Source organism: Scyliorhinus torazame, chromosome 17 (genome assembly GCF_047496885.1).
Source record: "Scyliorhinus torazame isolate Kashiwa2021f chromosome 17, sScyTor2.1, whole genome shotgun sequence".
In the NCBI taxonomy this organism is placed as follows: Eukaryota; Metazoa; Chordata; class Chondrichthyes; order Carcharhiniformes; family Scyliorhinidae; genus Scyliorhinus; species Scyliorhinus torazame.
In genome coordinates, this window is record NC_092723.1 from 28,821,871 (window position 1) to 28,836,429 (window position 14,559).

Here is a 14,559-nt window from a genome sequence, read left to right on the forward strand (position 1 = left end):
TGCAAGTGTAACTATATACCTCTTTAAATCCCAACACACATACACAAAAAGGACAAAACAGATAGGGTCTCAGTGGAGATTGCCCTGCAAGTGGAAATCACTTTTTGCCATTGGGAAAACTTAATGAAAAAGGATAACATTTGAAAGGTTTTGATACTGCTGATTTGATGTGAAATCACTGCACGTTTCTGTAAATTCTTTCCTCAGGAGCTTTGATATGGATAATAATAATAATCTTTATTATTGTCACAAGCAGGCTTACATTAATACTGAAGAGAACAGAGCAGGATCACTCTCTTGTCTAAGCTTTTCAGGTTTCCAAATACAGACAAATTATACTGAAATGAGGATTTCCAGTTGGATATGAATAACTGGACTGAATTTAAGAAAAGTAAACGAGAGAGCAATTTGGGCAACCTTTGTCTTTTTAGTTTATTAGCAAACAAAGTCCAGAAAACATGTTCAAAACAGAAACTCACCACAGTCCAGTGTTTTCCAGAAAATCACCAGGGCCTCAGCCTCCGAAAGCAGTATTTTGTTCTGCAGCAATTAAAGTTCAAATGAACAAATAAACATATCTCCTCAGGCACTGTGCTGGTAATTTAGCTGAAACCATGTAATTTCTTAGAAAAAGCAGTTTGCTCGCAATCCAAAGTGAACTTATAACCTTTTCACAACAAACCCAGGTCTGTTCCCAAGAAAGTGTCTGAATTACTCAACGTCCTTCCAATTTTTAATAAATGATAATTCTTGGAGACATGCATTTATAACAACAAGAACCTGGGCCGGGATTCTCCCCTGCCCGGCGGGGCGGGGGGTCCCGGCGGGATGGAGTGGCGGAAACCACTCCGGCGTCGGGACGCCCCAAAAGTGCGGAGATCCGCACCTTTAGGGGCCAAGCCCTCACCTTGAGGGGCTAGGCTTGCGCTGGAGTAGTTGGCGCACCGCCGGCCGGCAGGAAAGGCCTTTGGCGCCGGGGCCGAAGGGACTCCGTTGGCCGGCAGAGGTCCGCGCATGCGCGGGAGCGTCAGCAGCTGCTGATGTCATCCCCGCGCATGCGCAGGGTGGGTGTCACTTCCGCATTGGCTATCGCGGAGGCTATGGCCGAGACGGAAGGAAAATAGTGCCCCCACGGCACAGGCCTGCCCGCGGATCGGTGGGCCCCAATCGCGGGCCAGGCCGGCCAACGGTGGGGGCACCCCTGGGGCCAGATCGCCCCGCGCCCCCCCCCAGGATCCCGGAGCCTACCCGCGCCGCCATGCCCGCCGGTAAGGTAGGTGGTTTGATTCACACCGGCGGGACTGGCATGACAGCAGCGGGACTTCGGCCCATTGCGGGCCGGAGAATCGCCGGGGGGGGGGCCCACCGACCGGCGCAGCGCGATTCCCGGCCCCGCCGAATTTTCGGTGCCGGAGAATTCAGCGGCCGGCGGGGGCGAGATTCACGCCACCCCCCGGCGATTCTCTGACCCAGCGGGGGGTCGGAGAATCCTGCCCTTGCTCCCTCAATTCTATTGCCACTAAACTGTTCACCACTTAACTTTCCTTTGTTCGTTGATATTGGTAATGTGTCTCTTTCTTCAGGAACTGTCCCTCTCATTCAAAAGTGCCAATATCATCACTCTCCTTAAAACACTAACCCTTGACCCAACAGTCCTTGGAAACTACCATCTCCATCTCCAACCTCCCATGTTCTCCAAAGTCCATCTTTTATTCATTTACAGGATGGGGGCAGCACTGGCTAGGCCAACATTTACTGTCCATCCCTAGATGCCCTTGAGGAGGTAGTGGTAAGCTGCTTTCTTGAACTGCTGCATTCCTTGAGTTGTAGGTACCGTTACAATACCTTGGGCTAGTGTGTGGTAAATCCCAGCCCTACATGCCCTGGAGTCACAACACAAGTGATAGCACAATTGCTTCACAGCTCCAGGGTCCCAGGTTCGATTCCGGCTTGGGTCACTGTCTGTGCGAAGTCTGCACATCCTCCCTGTGTGTGCGTGGGTTTCCTCCTGGTGCTCCGGTTTCCTCCCACAGTCCAAAGATGTGCAGGTTAGGTGGATTGGCCATGATAAATTGCCCTTAGTGTCCAAAATTGCCCTTAGTGTTGGGTGGGGTTACTGGGTTATGGGGATGGTGTGGACCTTGGGTAGGGTGCTCTTTCCAAGAGCCAGTGCAGCCTCGATGTGCCGAATGGCCTCCTGCACTGTAAATTCTATGAAATCTATGAATTAACCAATAATTCTTATAAAAATACACAAAGTCCTTGTCACCAGGCTGTGCAGTAATCATAGTCACGAGGTTTATAAATGTAAACACTATTACTGTTTATTCATAATAAGAACTATCATGAAATCTGCAGAAAATACAAGTTGATAACTGTTATTTTAACTCCGGACTCCCACTTTAACTGCCCCCACCCTCGACATACTACCATAATGCAAAAGCTAGTGGTCAACTGGAGGATTGGGAGAACTTTAACATTCAGCAAAAGGCTGCTAAAAATAAAATCAAAAAGCGAAGATGAAGTACGAAAGGAAACTAGCAGAAAACATAAACACTGAAACCAAAAGCTTCTATAAGTATATAAAGAGGAAGAGAATAGCTAAAGTAAATGTTGGCCCTTTAGAGGACGATACTGGTGAGGTAATAATGGGAACATAGAGATGGCAGAGGTATTGAACCAATATTTTGCCTCTGTCTTCACGCTCATAGGATAATAAAAGATATCCCAAAACTGCAGTTAATACAGAGGATCTTGGTACAATAACCATCACTAGGGAGAAAGTATTGAATAAACTAATGTGATTAAAGGCAGATAAGTCTCCGGGACCTGATGGCATGCACCCTAGGGTATAATAAAGGAGGTGGTAGCAGAGATAGATGATGCATTGATTGTGATATTTCAAAATTCCCTGGATTTTTGGAAAGGTCCCGGTGGATTGGAAGCGTGAGGCCCCGATTCAAAAAGGGAGCGAGGCAAAAGGTAGGAAACTGTAGACCGGTTAACTTGACCTCTGTGGTGGGGAAGTTGCTGAAATCAATCAATAAGGAGGAGATGACTGAACATTTGGAAAGACAAAGCTCAATCCACCATTATCAGCATGGTTTTATGAAGATTAAGCCATGCTTGACAAACTTGCTTGAGCTCTTTGAGGATGTAACCAGCCAGGTGGATAATGGGGAACCTGTGGATGTGGTATATCAAGACTTCCAGAAGGCGTTTGACAAGGTGCCGCATAAAAGACTAATCCAGAAGGTGTGACTGAAGGGGATTGGGGGTAGAGTACTAGATTGGATTGAGGATTGGTTAACTGACAGGAAGCAGAGGATCGGGATAAATGGGTCCTTCTCTGGCTGTCGAACTTTAACTAGCGGTGTCAGTCCTCGGACGTCAACTGTTTACAATCTATATCAATGATCAACAAGCAGGGACAGAGTATAACACAGCAAAATTTGCGGATGATAAAATCGGTGGGAAAGTAGGCAGTAAAGAGGAGATAAAGAGTCTACAGATGGATATAGATAGACTAGGAGAATGGACCAACATTTGGCAGATGGAGTTAAATGTGGATAAGTGTGAGGTTATCCATTTTGGCTGAAAAAATAGAAAGGCAAATTATTATCTAAATGGAAAACAGATTCAAAATGCGTCTGGGCAGAGGGATCTGGGTATCTTTGTGCATGAATCACAGAAAGTCAGTATGCAGGTATACATGTAATAAAAAAGGTTAAATGGAATTTTAGCGTTTATTGCAGACGTAAAGTATAAAAGGAGAGAAGTTCTATTGCAATTATATAGCGTGTTGGTGAGACCACATCTGGAGTATTGTGTCCCGTTTTTGTCTCCTTATCTGAGTGAGGATGTGGCGGCATTGAAGGCAGATCAGAGGAGATTCACCAGATTGATTCCAGGGATGAAAGGGTTGACGTATGAGGAGAGATCGAACAGTTTGGGTTTACACTTGCTGAAGTTTAGAAGAATGAGAGGAGATCTGATTGAGGTATATAAAATACTAAAAGGGATTGATAAAGTAAACGTAAATCAAATGTTCCTCCTTGTGGAGCAATCTAGAACAAGAGGTCACAGATGTAGATTGAAAGGTGGTAGATTTAAAACTGAGATTAGGAGGAACTACTTCGCGCAGAGGGTGGTGAATTTGTAGAACTTGCTGCCCCATAGTGCAATGGCATCTGAATCATTAAATGGTTTCAAGAAGGAGATAGATATATTTCTGATTTTAAAAAACAGTTTAAAGGGATATGGGGAGCAGGCAGGGATTTGAGACCAGCAAAAGATCAGCCATGATCTGATTGAATGGCAGAGTAGGCTTAAAGGGTTGAATTGCCTACCTCTGCGCCTAATTCCTATGTTCCTGTCCACACACACAAGACATACAAGCACGGAGGGGAGGGTGAAAAATAATAAGGATGAAAGTCAAAAGGTAAGGGGCGGGATTCTCTGTTGGCTGATGCCGAAATTGCAAAACGCGATTGGGTGGAGCATCGGTTCTGACGCCACAATCGTGGCGGGCACCGATTTGACGCCAAATCGCATTTGTATGTCATCTCAACAACAGCATCAATGGGGTGCGGTAGGCACGTACAGTAAACACCGTTTGGTAATCATTAGCGAGCCCGACCCGATATTCTCCGGGACCTCCGCGATTCTCCTCCTCCTATGGGCCGAGTTCCTGAAGGCGCGGTTCACTTGTGCTTTTAAAAATCGTGAAACCGGCTTTGGGGCTGATGCGGGGGAGAGAGGAGGTAGGACACAGAGAGGAGCGACTGTGGACTGCTGGGCTGGTCACTGGTTGGGGTGGCTGTGCAGGGGGGCGGTATCCCCTGATACCCGGGCAGTGTGCATAACGCCTTCATCCTGGCACACTCGACGATCCATGATATATTCGAGATGCCCCCCCTCGGCTGGGGTGTTGGCTCCTGAGTGATGGCTTATCCACTGCGGTCATGGCTGAAGACACCGATCCAGAGGCCACAGACCAATGTGGAGACCAATGATGCCCAAACAGCGACCAGGAGCATGATCGAGTGGAACTTCAACCTCCTGAAGATGCGGTTCAGGTGCCTGGACCGCACTGGAGGCAGCCTCCAATATGTTGCCACGAGGGTCACCCGTATCGTAGTGGCCAGCTGCGTCCTCCACAACATCACACAGCAGAGAGGCTCTGTGCTGGAGGAGGCAGAGGAGGAGGAGAAACATCGGGCCTCATCCGACAAGGAGGATGTGGGAGAGGGTGAGGATGGTTATGATACGGATCCAGGCAGACATAGGAGTCCGCAACGCGCCTGGGACGCTCTGATCGCCTGCAGGTTCACCAACGAGAGGGTTGGGGGACTGGCCAGGGCTATGGACACCACATCGCATCCCCTCACTCCCACCCGGCCACCGGCCACCTTCCCCTTCCAGCAACTCCTTACCGCATACCTGCCACACTACGGGGTGTGGGCCCTGGCTTGGCAGTATCAGCGGCTATGGTCCATGGGCTGGAGGATGATGACAACCTGCTCTGGAATGAACTCTGGTGCTCCACATCGTATGACAAAGTCTGACTCCTGCCCACAGTAGCACTTTCCACCATCCATCTGGATGATCCCTGCATGTGAGTTGGCTATTCCACCACGCAGTCCCATCGGATCTCTGGGGTGATAATGGTGGGGATGGTCGGGGGGCTGGAGGGGTGGGGGGAGCATGAGCCACCCATAACATCTGCCCACTCCCCCCTCTCTGGCGAGCCCACTCCTCACACCCGTCTGACAGAGCACCTAGACTGGTTTAGCAGAAGTAACAGGTGATTAATGTGCACAAATATTTTCAGATTTGTGCCCCAGCCCCTATCACTAAACTGCACCCTGCACCCGTGCCAACGTAGCTGGTCTCTAACTTTCTGGGCTTGAGGGCCCTAACGCTATGTCTAGATGGATCCCAGACGGTATAGTAAGAGTGGAATCGGCCTGCTGTGATTCCCGTCCTGTGTCCTGGGACCCTGCTGGCGAGCGTCTTCTTGGGCGACCATGCCTGGATGGGCCTGGCTACTGCTTGGGTGTTCCAGGTGGCGTGGTACTGCCCTATTCCACCTGCTGCCCAACAGATGCACCAGGGACAGGAGTGGAGAGTCTGAGGTGCTGCAGTGTTCTGGCACCTCCCCTCGGCATGGGCCCCGACACCTCCTCTTCTCTCGGGATGCCCAATGGCTCCCGGTCTACTCCATGAGATGGGGGTGTGAGCAGAGCTATCCCCTGAGGCTCGCCCTAGCCCTGCTCTGGTCATGACCAGAGTCTGCATGCCTGCGGCCATGGAGCACAATGAGTGGACCACTTCTGTCTGGGACTGCGCCCAATCACCCAATAACTGTGCCACCACCTTCTGGGCTAGTGTCACATCAGCCAGTGACTGCGCCACCTCCCTCTGGGACTGGGCCACCTCGCTCTGTGTCTGTGTCACCTCGGCTGACACCTGGGCAATACCATTGATGTTCCCAGCCATGGCCTGCTGTGACTGGTCCACGCTCAGAAACGCCGCTGTGATGTCGAGATGGTTCTGGCACATGGTGCCTGTGAGGCAGTAACCCTGTCCTGGGCTTCGGCCAGTGCCCGCACAGAATGCCCCAGGCCTTGGACCATCTCCCCCAATGCCTCCACATCACTCTTGCGGTGTTGGCCTGGGTGGAACCACCTCCTGCTGCTGCATGCAATTGGACTCCTCCAACTGCGCTTGCAGGAACTGGATGCTCGAACGGCACCGCCTCATGTAGTCCCTGGGCCTGTGACTGCATCTCCACGATTGATAGAACTGTCCGTTCCAATAGCCTGAAATCCGTCTGGAAGGCAGCTAGTACATGGGGTCGGCCTGCCCTCCTCGGGTTTTCCTACTTCCACCTGCTGTACCAGAGCATGTGTATAGTGCACACCAGCGAGTGGCCCAGGCCAGGAGCCTCTCACGACAGTACGTGAAGTGTGTTTCTGGGATGGCGGAGGGTGTTGGAGACAGCTGTGATGGAAAATCTGTGTCATCCTCCGACTCGAGCTCCGGGGTCTCCTGAGACTTGTGCGGAAGGCTGTCATCCGAGCTGCTCTTGTTGCGGATTGGCTCACGTGGGGCTTCGCTTGTGGCACTGGCTGGGGGTGGGGGCGCCAGATGGACCAGCCCCATCTCCAGCAGCTCCTGCGAGGCACAAGGCAAGATGCATGATTAGACCGCGGGTGGGGGTGGAGTAGGGTGAGGATGGTGTGGGGGTGAGGGTGATGTGGGGGTGAGGGTGGTGTTGGGGGGGTGGTTGACACACTTGTCAAGGGGAACTGCAACTAAGTGGGGTCTCACTTCCTCACCTGCGACCGAACACCACCTTGGTGACCTCCCTTTCCTCCGGACCTGCCGATCCAGGGCCCTCTGCACTGCCACGGTTAGGGACCGCAGTTCCAGTGGTCCCCCTCCTGTCTTCTCCGCCTCCCGGTGACCTTCTCCTGGGCTGGGGTGCGAGACAAACAGAAAACTATAGTGTTAGACATTCTCTGCATGCAGTGCAGGGGTGGGTAGCTGATGGCCTCAATGGCCAGTGCACCCGGCCATGGTGGCCGATCCAGGTGGCGGCATGTGGTGCAGAGTGGGAATTCATTTGCCTATCATTCGAGGACCTGACCCGATATTCTCTGCAACCTCTGCAATGCTCCGCCTCCGCCGGGGGGTGGAATTTCCGAAGACGAGGTTTACTTGTGCTGTTGGAGGGGGTGGGGGTTGGGGGGTGGGGGTACCAGTGGTGGGGCCGGGTGACCCACACGGGTCCAGGGTGTCTAGGCATGGACCCCCATCACTGCGGCCTGCAAGGAGCCATCTTGTTGCACACACCACTGAGTGCCCTCCCTGGCCTGTGATTCTGCAGAGTGACACCGGCCACATGGGTGTCCACCCACCATCTCCGCATTCCGCACACCACCTCCCGCAACCCAGCCCCCACCCTCCGCCATACCAATCACCACCTCCCAAACCAACCGCCACCCACTGGCAGGCAGCACGCGGCCCACCCAAGGGCAACACTCACAGTAGCCCTACAGGGTGGCGTCGGAAGGGAGCCACGGAGCATACTGCTGGCATGGGCAGCGACAGCTAATGGTAGTCCTGACCGAAGGGATGGGCCCAGGTGCAGAGGCCCCACGGTGCCGGGCATGGACGGGGCTAGTGGTGCAGGCGGGAGACATGCGAGGGAGGCGCCGCAGTGCCAACCAGGGCCACCATGTAGCCCGTTGGACCTGGTAGGGCACGGGGGTCCGCACCATGCTTGCATGTCAACATTTCAACCCCTGCAGACAATGGAAATTGGAATTCATCCAGCAATGGTGGCTTTCCGCCTAGATGCCGCAACCCTGAGGGATGCACTGTGGCTGTCAGAGCTGGAGCTGCTCGAGGAGGACACTTCAGCAGCGGTGCCTGCCCAAGAGGAACAGGAGGCAGCTGGTGAGGATGGCCACTTGGGTTAGGTGTCCTCCAGGAGATGTAAGGTAGGACCTGCACTACAGGTTCGCCGGTAGCTCCTGCCGGCTGGCTCCGCCCAGGGAGAACTGTATAAATATGAATGACTTCCAGTGCCCTGCCATTTCGCCAGCTGCAGCAGGAGGCCACGCACCTGATTGTAATAAAGCCACAGTTGTACCCAACTTTAGTCTTTGTGCAATTGATCGTGCATCACTTTGTTAGTAAGGAATTAAGTTAAATCTATAGCAAGGAGCGATATAGGATCAGAAGGCACAGAATTTCTATGGGTAGAGTTGAGGAATCGCAAATGTAAAAAGACCCTGATGGGATTTACATACAGGCCGCCTAGCAGTAGTCAGGATGTGGGGCAGAAAATAAATCAGGAGATAGAAAAGGCATGTAAAAAAGGCAATATTACAATAATCATGGGGGACTTTGATATGCGAGTGGACTGGGAAAATCAGGTTGGTAGTGGATCCCAAATAAAGGAATTTGTGGAATGTCTAAGAGATGTTTTTTTGGAGAAGCTTGTGACAGAGCCTTCTGGGGAACAGGCAATTTTGAATTTGGTGATGTGTAATGAGGCAGACTTGATGAGGGATCTTAAGGTGAAGGAACCCTTAGGGAGCAGTGACAATAATATAATAGAATTTACCCTGCAGTTTGAGAGGGAGAAGCTGCAATCAGATGTAACGGTATTACAATTAAATAAGGGTAACTACAAAGACATCAGGGAGGAGCTGGTGTTGCTAACTTTTGGTTGGCTCTTAATTCGTAATTTGCTCTGTTTGTTTAACCTTTGCTCTAGAGTCGCCAGGTATCTTTATGATACAGCACCGAGGTTCATGTTCAAGTACTGATCAATAACTCAACACACCAATTAGTAAGATTCAAATCAAAACACATTTATTATATACAGTAAGTCACTACTTATGCATATAACTCTACTTTCTAGACTATTTCTATCACTAAAAGGCCTATACTTAGCTTTGGAATTGGTCCACCAGGTCAGGGGAGCAAATGGCCTTTCGTTCAGGTCCTGAGTCTGCAGGATTCAAAAGCTCGTATGGACTTGTAGCTAGGAGCGCCTATCTCATAGCGAGCATTAACTGGAGACTTACTTTTTTGGTGCGGCAGCTGGGCAGTTCACTCTCAGGGGTTGATTCGTGTTGTTGAGTGACCCTGCCAGGAAGGACGATTTGAACTTGGGGGCTTTACTTTATAGTCCTCAGGGGCTTCCCGCCCTTCGGGGTGGACCCCGTACCTGGTTCCAAATGATTGGACTGCGTTACGATCATTTGGATCGCTTTCTCCAATACTGGAGTTGTTCCCTGATTGCTGGGCGGTCCCTAAATGTCTGTTGCCCTTCCTTTGTCTTGGCTCCTGCTGGCGCCGAGGAGTCTGGCTTGGCTTTATTCACCTTAAGTGTTGCAATTGTGCCTTGGAATCGCTCATTACTATGCAGATGGCTGCTGGTTTCAGTGCTGTCTGGTTTTTGCAAGTTCCAATACACAGGATTTCTGCACTTGCTCGTTTTTGCCTATGTTGGCTGAATTTCCCTTTAGTCTTTGCGGTTCTCCATTTTAAGTCGGGAAGTGGCCAGCCCAGGTGGCTACACCCCCTCCTTGTGATCCCTAACGTGAAGCATGAAGGATCACATAACTGCGGTGACTTCTCTTCCTGACCCAGCGAACACTTTTCCGTGGCCTCTACACTGACCGTAACTATGCAATGAAAATTTTTAACTAACATTCTAACTGGCGCTATGTCAAAACAGGGACATGCATTACAACATAAACAAAACGGTACCTCTAACTATCTCTCATAAACTACACTCACTCAAACATTCAATCATACTAATCTTCCTAACAATACAAAAATAAAAGCAGCATTCACATTTTTCCTCTGGCTTGGCAGTCAAGCACAGAGGTGTACAATATTTCCATTGTAAATGAAACACATTTTCTTTTTTAAATTTACAAAAAGAACGCAAACGAATGTCCTTTATTATTGGTTGAGGGGTTTGGGGTCCTGGTGATAACCGAACATAGGGGATCTTATCCTGTATACCGGGGTGCGAGCGCGGTAGGCTCTCCTTCGCCATTTGTTCTTGCGGATATTCTGCACGATGCTGCAGAGTATCGTCAATGCTAAAAGGGATTCGACTACATAGGAAAGGGAGTACCATGTTATGAGCTTATCACACCATGATGGTGTGGTGTTGCCTGTTACTGGGCTCTGGGTGCTATGGGGAAGTGAATCATTAATGGCCGGGGGGGGGGGGGGGGGGGGGGGGGTTTGGGGTCAGGGGGTTCGCGTTCGCGCGCAACCGAATACACATTATAATGGTGGTGATCAACAGGGAGGATGTCCTCATTGTTCTTCTTCCTTCTCTTCTCTTCTTTTCTTTCCTTGGGGCTTCTGGAGTTCTGTGGGATCAAGCATAGTTTCTGTTACTATCTTGGTTAATATCTCGTCTGTTAGCACGTCTGTCCTTTAGTGCCAATTCCCCGTTACAATTTGTCACCATGTGTGACTCCCTCATTTAAAAAAAAACGAATATTCAGGACAAGACACACTTAAAAATACTGAAACAGTGCGAGCCGTCGCGCAGGCTGTGCGATTTACCATCCAAATGTTTGAGGATGTAAATAGCATAGGGATGGCTACTTAAGGGTTGCCCTAAACCAACAAAACTTTTTGAACCAAGAGTGCTGAAATGAGGTGCGTATGGGCCGTGACGGGTAAGAATTGGATGGAATCCCCGGGTAGGATGGTGACCAATGCCGTGTGTGCTCTACCTGAGCGTAGCTGACCAGAGGGGGCGGTCCTCAGGCAGGGCGGAGACCAATGCCGTTTCTCCACTGCCTGAGCAACCGACAAGAACGGGCAAAAATGTACTCATCGTGGGGGGGTTGCCGTAAAGGTTCTACCTTTGAACCAGGAGAGCAGTTATGAACGGGAGTTTGGCAAGCTCCCAGCGGTTTCTGCCGATAAGCGTGCTGGCAAGTTTTCATAGGTTTCTGCAGACAAATATGGCGTGGGGCCGTGGAAAAAAATTCTGATCTTACGTACAACACATAACAATAACAGTAACAAACAACATTAAACAACATGCTGCAGGTTCCATCAGAAAGGACACCGTTTCTCCCAAGTGGTTCCTTTTTAAAACATCATCTGGACACCTCAGTTATCAGTTGCGAACAGGGTCGCAAAGAGGTTCTCGCTTTGGGAGTCAGACTCAAAGTCGTCCTCTTCTCCCGGATGCCATACTCTTGAATGTATATGGGCTGATAGGGCTGCATGGTGCGATTTGGGGTCCATCTCGTCATTCCGGACGAGCCTGTATGAATTGTCGCAGTGCCAAAAAGTTGTGTCTAATTCTGTGGGGACGGAGTCGGGGTCGTCGTAGGGCAGTGGTCTTTGGTGGGGTTTGTTGAGGAATGTGATCAGGAAGGGATCACTCGAATCGTGTTCAGATTCGCTGGGTGTGGGGCCTGTTGCATGGGGATAGTAGGGAGGTGTGCTGTGGCTATTGTCTGTATCACAGTCGCTGTCTCTGCTGCTGCTGTCCGTGGGCATTCCGGGGCGGAGTCTAGAGTTCGGGGGTGGAGTCGAGGGTGAGTTTGTGGATGGGGTGGACGTGTTGGGGGAGGGTAGGGATACGTTGGCAGTGGGCGGGGCATGGTCTGCTGCGTCGAGCATGACGTGATGTGCGCGGTTGGACTGTGGGCCATATGCCGTAAGCTGGTTAATATGGAACCACGCAGTCTTTCCGTTGCCGTACTTAATTTTATAGACGGAGGGGCTTACTTTGTCCGCAATGCAGTACGCACCTGAATACTTCGGTGACAGGAATGTGCTGGGGTTATAGATGGAGAGCATGACCTGCTATCCTACATCAAACTCAGTCGCAGGCACTGTCTTGTTGAAACAGGCCTTGCTCTGTTTCTTCCTTGTGCCTAATCTTGCTGCGGCTGCTAGCTGAGCCGTTTTCACATTCTCCACTAACTGTTTGACTGCGTTCTTGGGTGTGAGGGCCGTCACTTCGGGGCTGGTCAAGTCCAACCCTAATAAAAATTCTGTGCCTTTCATGGGACGTCCGGTCATGTGAGTGTGTGGGGAGTAACCTGTGGATGTTGAAATAGTATTTCTCAAAAACATCAACGCAAAAGGGAGGACTGAATCCCAAGTGGTGGTGTTTTGATGGACCATTTTTCTGAGGGTTGATTTTATGGTCCGATTCATGCGCTCCACGATACCACTTGACTGGGGGTGGTATGCGATGTGGAATTTTTGGGTAATGCCAAATAGCGTGAGGACGTTCTTCATGACACGTCCCGTAAAATGGGAACCTTGGTCGGAGTCAATGCTGAGGAGGAGTCCCCATCTCGTAAAGATGTGGTGGGTTAAGATCTTTGCGGTGGTCTTTGCCGTGTTCGTTCTGGATGGGAATGCCTCTACCCATTTCGTAAAAGTGTCCATGACGACTAATACGTACTTGTAACCATTCCTGCAAGGGGGCAATGGTCCTATAAAATCGATCTGGAGGTTAGTCCAGGTGCCATTAATGGGGCGGGTGTGGCTAAGCTGAGCTTTCTTTGCGTATCTGTCTGGATTGTTTTGGGCACAGATAAGGCAATTTTCCATATAGTGCGTGACATCTTCTTTTAAATTCGGCCATCAGCAGAGCTGCCTGAAGTGGGCTGTAGTGGGATCAATTCCCTGATGCCCATGACTGTCATGGAATAAACAAGTAAGTTGATTCCTGTCCTGTTCAGGAACAAAAGAAAGGGTGTCTTTTAACACCACACCATCATGTGTGGTCAGTGCATTTTTAAATCTATCATAAGGTGCCGTAAATTTTCCTTTCAAAATCTCCCTGAGATTGTTATCTTGCTTCTGGGCCTGCACTAAATCCTCAATATTTGTCTGCGAGATCTGAACTGCATTCACTGGTGCGCTTTCGGGGGGTGTCCAAAAATATTCATGCCTGGAACATGCTTTTGCCAGTGCGTCGGCCTTTACATTTCCAGGGAGGGGAGGAACGGTGGTGACTGCGAACTTTAACAATTCCAAATGTCCTGTCCTTTGCTTTCTCTAAAATGTGGCGGAGCAATGGGGCTGAAGGGAGGGGTTTTCCGTCTGCGGAACCAAATCCTCTTGCTTTCCACAGGGGTAGGAATTCTGTAAGGCTTTTGCAGACATAGAGGCTGTCCGAGTATATGTCTGCTGGGCTGGGGAAGGAATCTGGGTGATCTATAATATACGCAATGGCTGCTAGTTCTGCCGCCTTTGCGCCTAAGTGGCCTGGTAGCTTTAAGGAGATCTCTTCTAGGGCGCGTCCCTACGCGTCCTCGACATATATGCCGCATCCTGTAATGCGCTTCCCTTCTAATACTGTAGAAGAACCGTCCACATATATCCTTAAAGGTTCGCACGTGTCTGTGGGCTGGGGGCTCAGGGGTGAACTACCTATCTTTCTGGGGGGTGTTTTCGCAATAAAGGGGCCTGTGTTGTGGTGCGGTGAGATGATTTCACATTCATGGGGGGGTGCCTGGGTACTGAAGGTTATCGGCTAAGAAAGTGTGGGTCTTGTCCCGTCCCTGCAAAAGAAGGGTCCGTCTAGCTGCTCTAATTTGGCTGACTGTACCATCCTAAAGTCGTCCTTCAAGTAAAAGTTGGGTGGGGGTGTGTGCTGTGAGGATTGTGATGGGGTTTAGTCCGGTTATGTAGGAAAAATACTGAACTGACCAGAAAACTGCAAGCAGGTGCCTTTCACAGGCCGAAAATCCCTGCTCCACAGGATCTAAAAGCCTGGAGGCGTAAGCCACGGGTCTTAATTGTTCATGCCGTTTCTGGAGGAGCACGGCCGAAAGGGTGCGGTCGGTGCTAGCTATCTCTATAGCTTAGGGGGAAAGCGGGTCTGGAACCTGTAGTGCGGGGGCTGCAATGAGGGCTCTTTTCAAAGCATCCACAGCATCTGTATGCTGCGGAAGCCATTCCCAAGGGGCTCCTTTCTTCAGGAGTTGCGAGAGGGGTGCTGCCTTGCTGGCGAAACCGTCAATATGGTTT

At 50.5% G+C, this 14,559-nt stretch overlaps 1 protein-coding gene across 1 annotated transcript in view; it reads left to right on the top strand.

Moving 5' to 3' along the window:
* Positions 1-14,559, top strand: part of LOC140393517 (membrane cofactor protein-like) — a 307,321-nt gene that overhangs the window by 100,174 nt on the left and 192,588 nt on the right. The gene's annotated exons all lie outside the window — the stretch shown is intronic.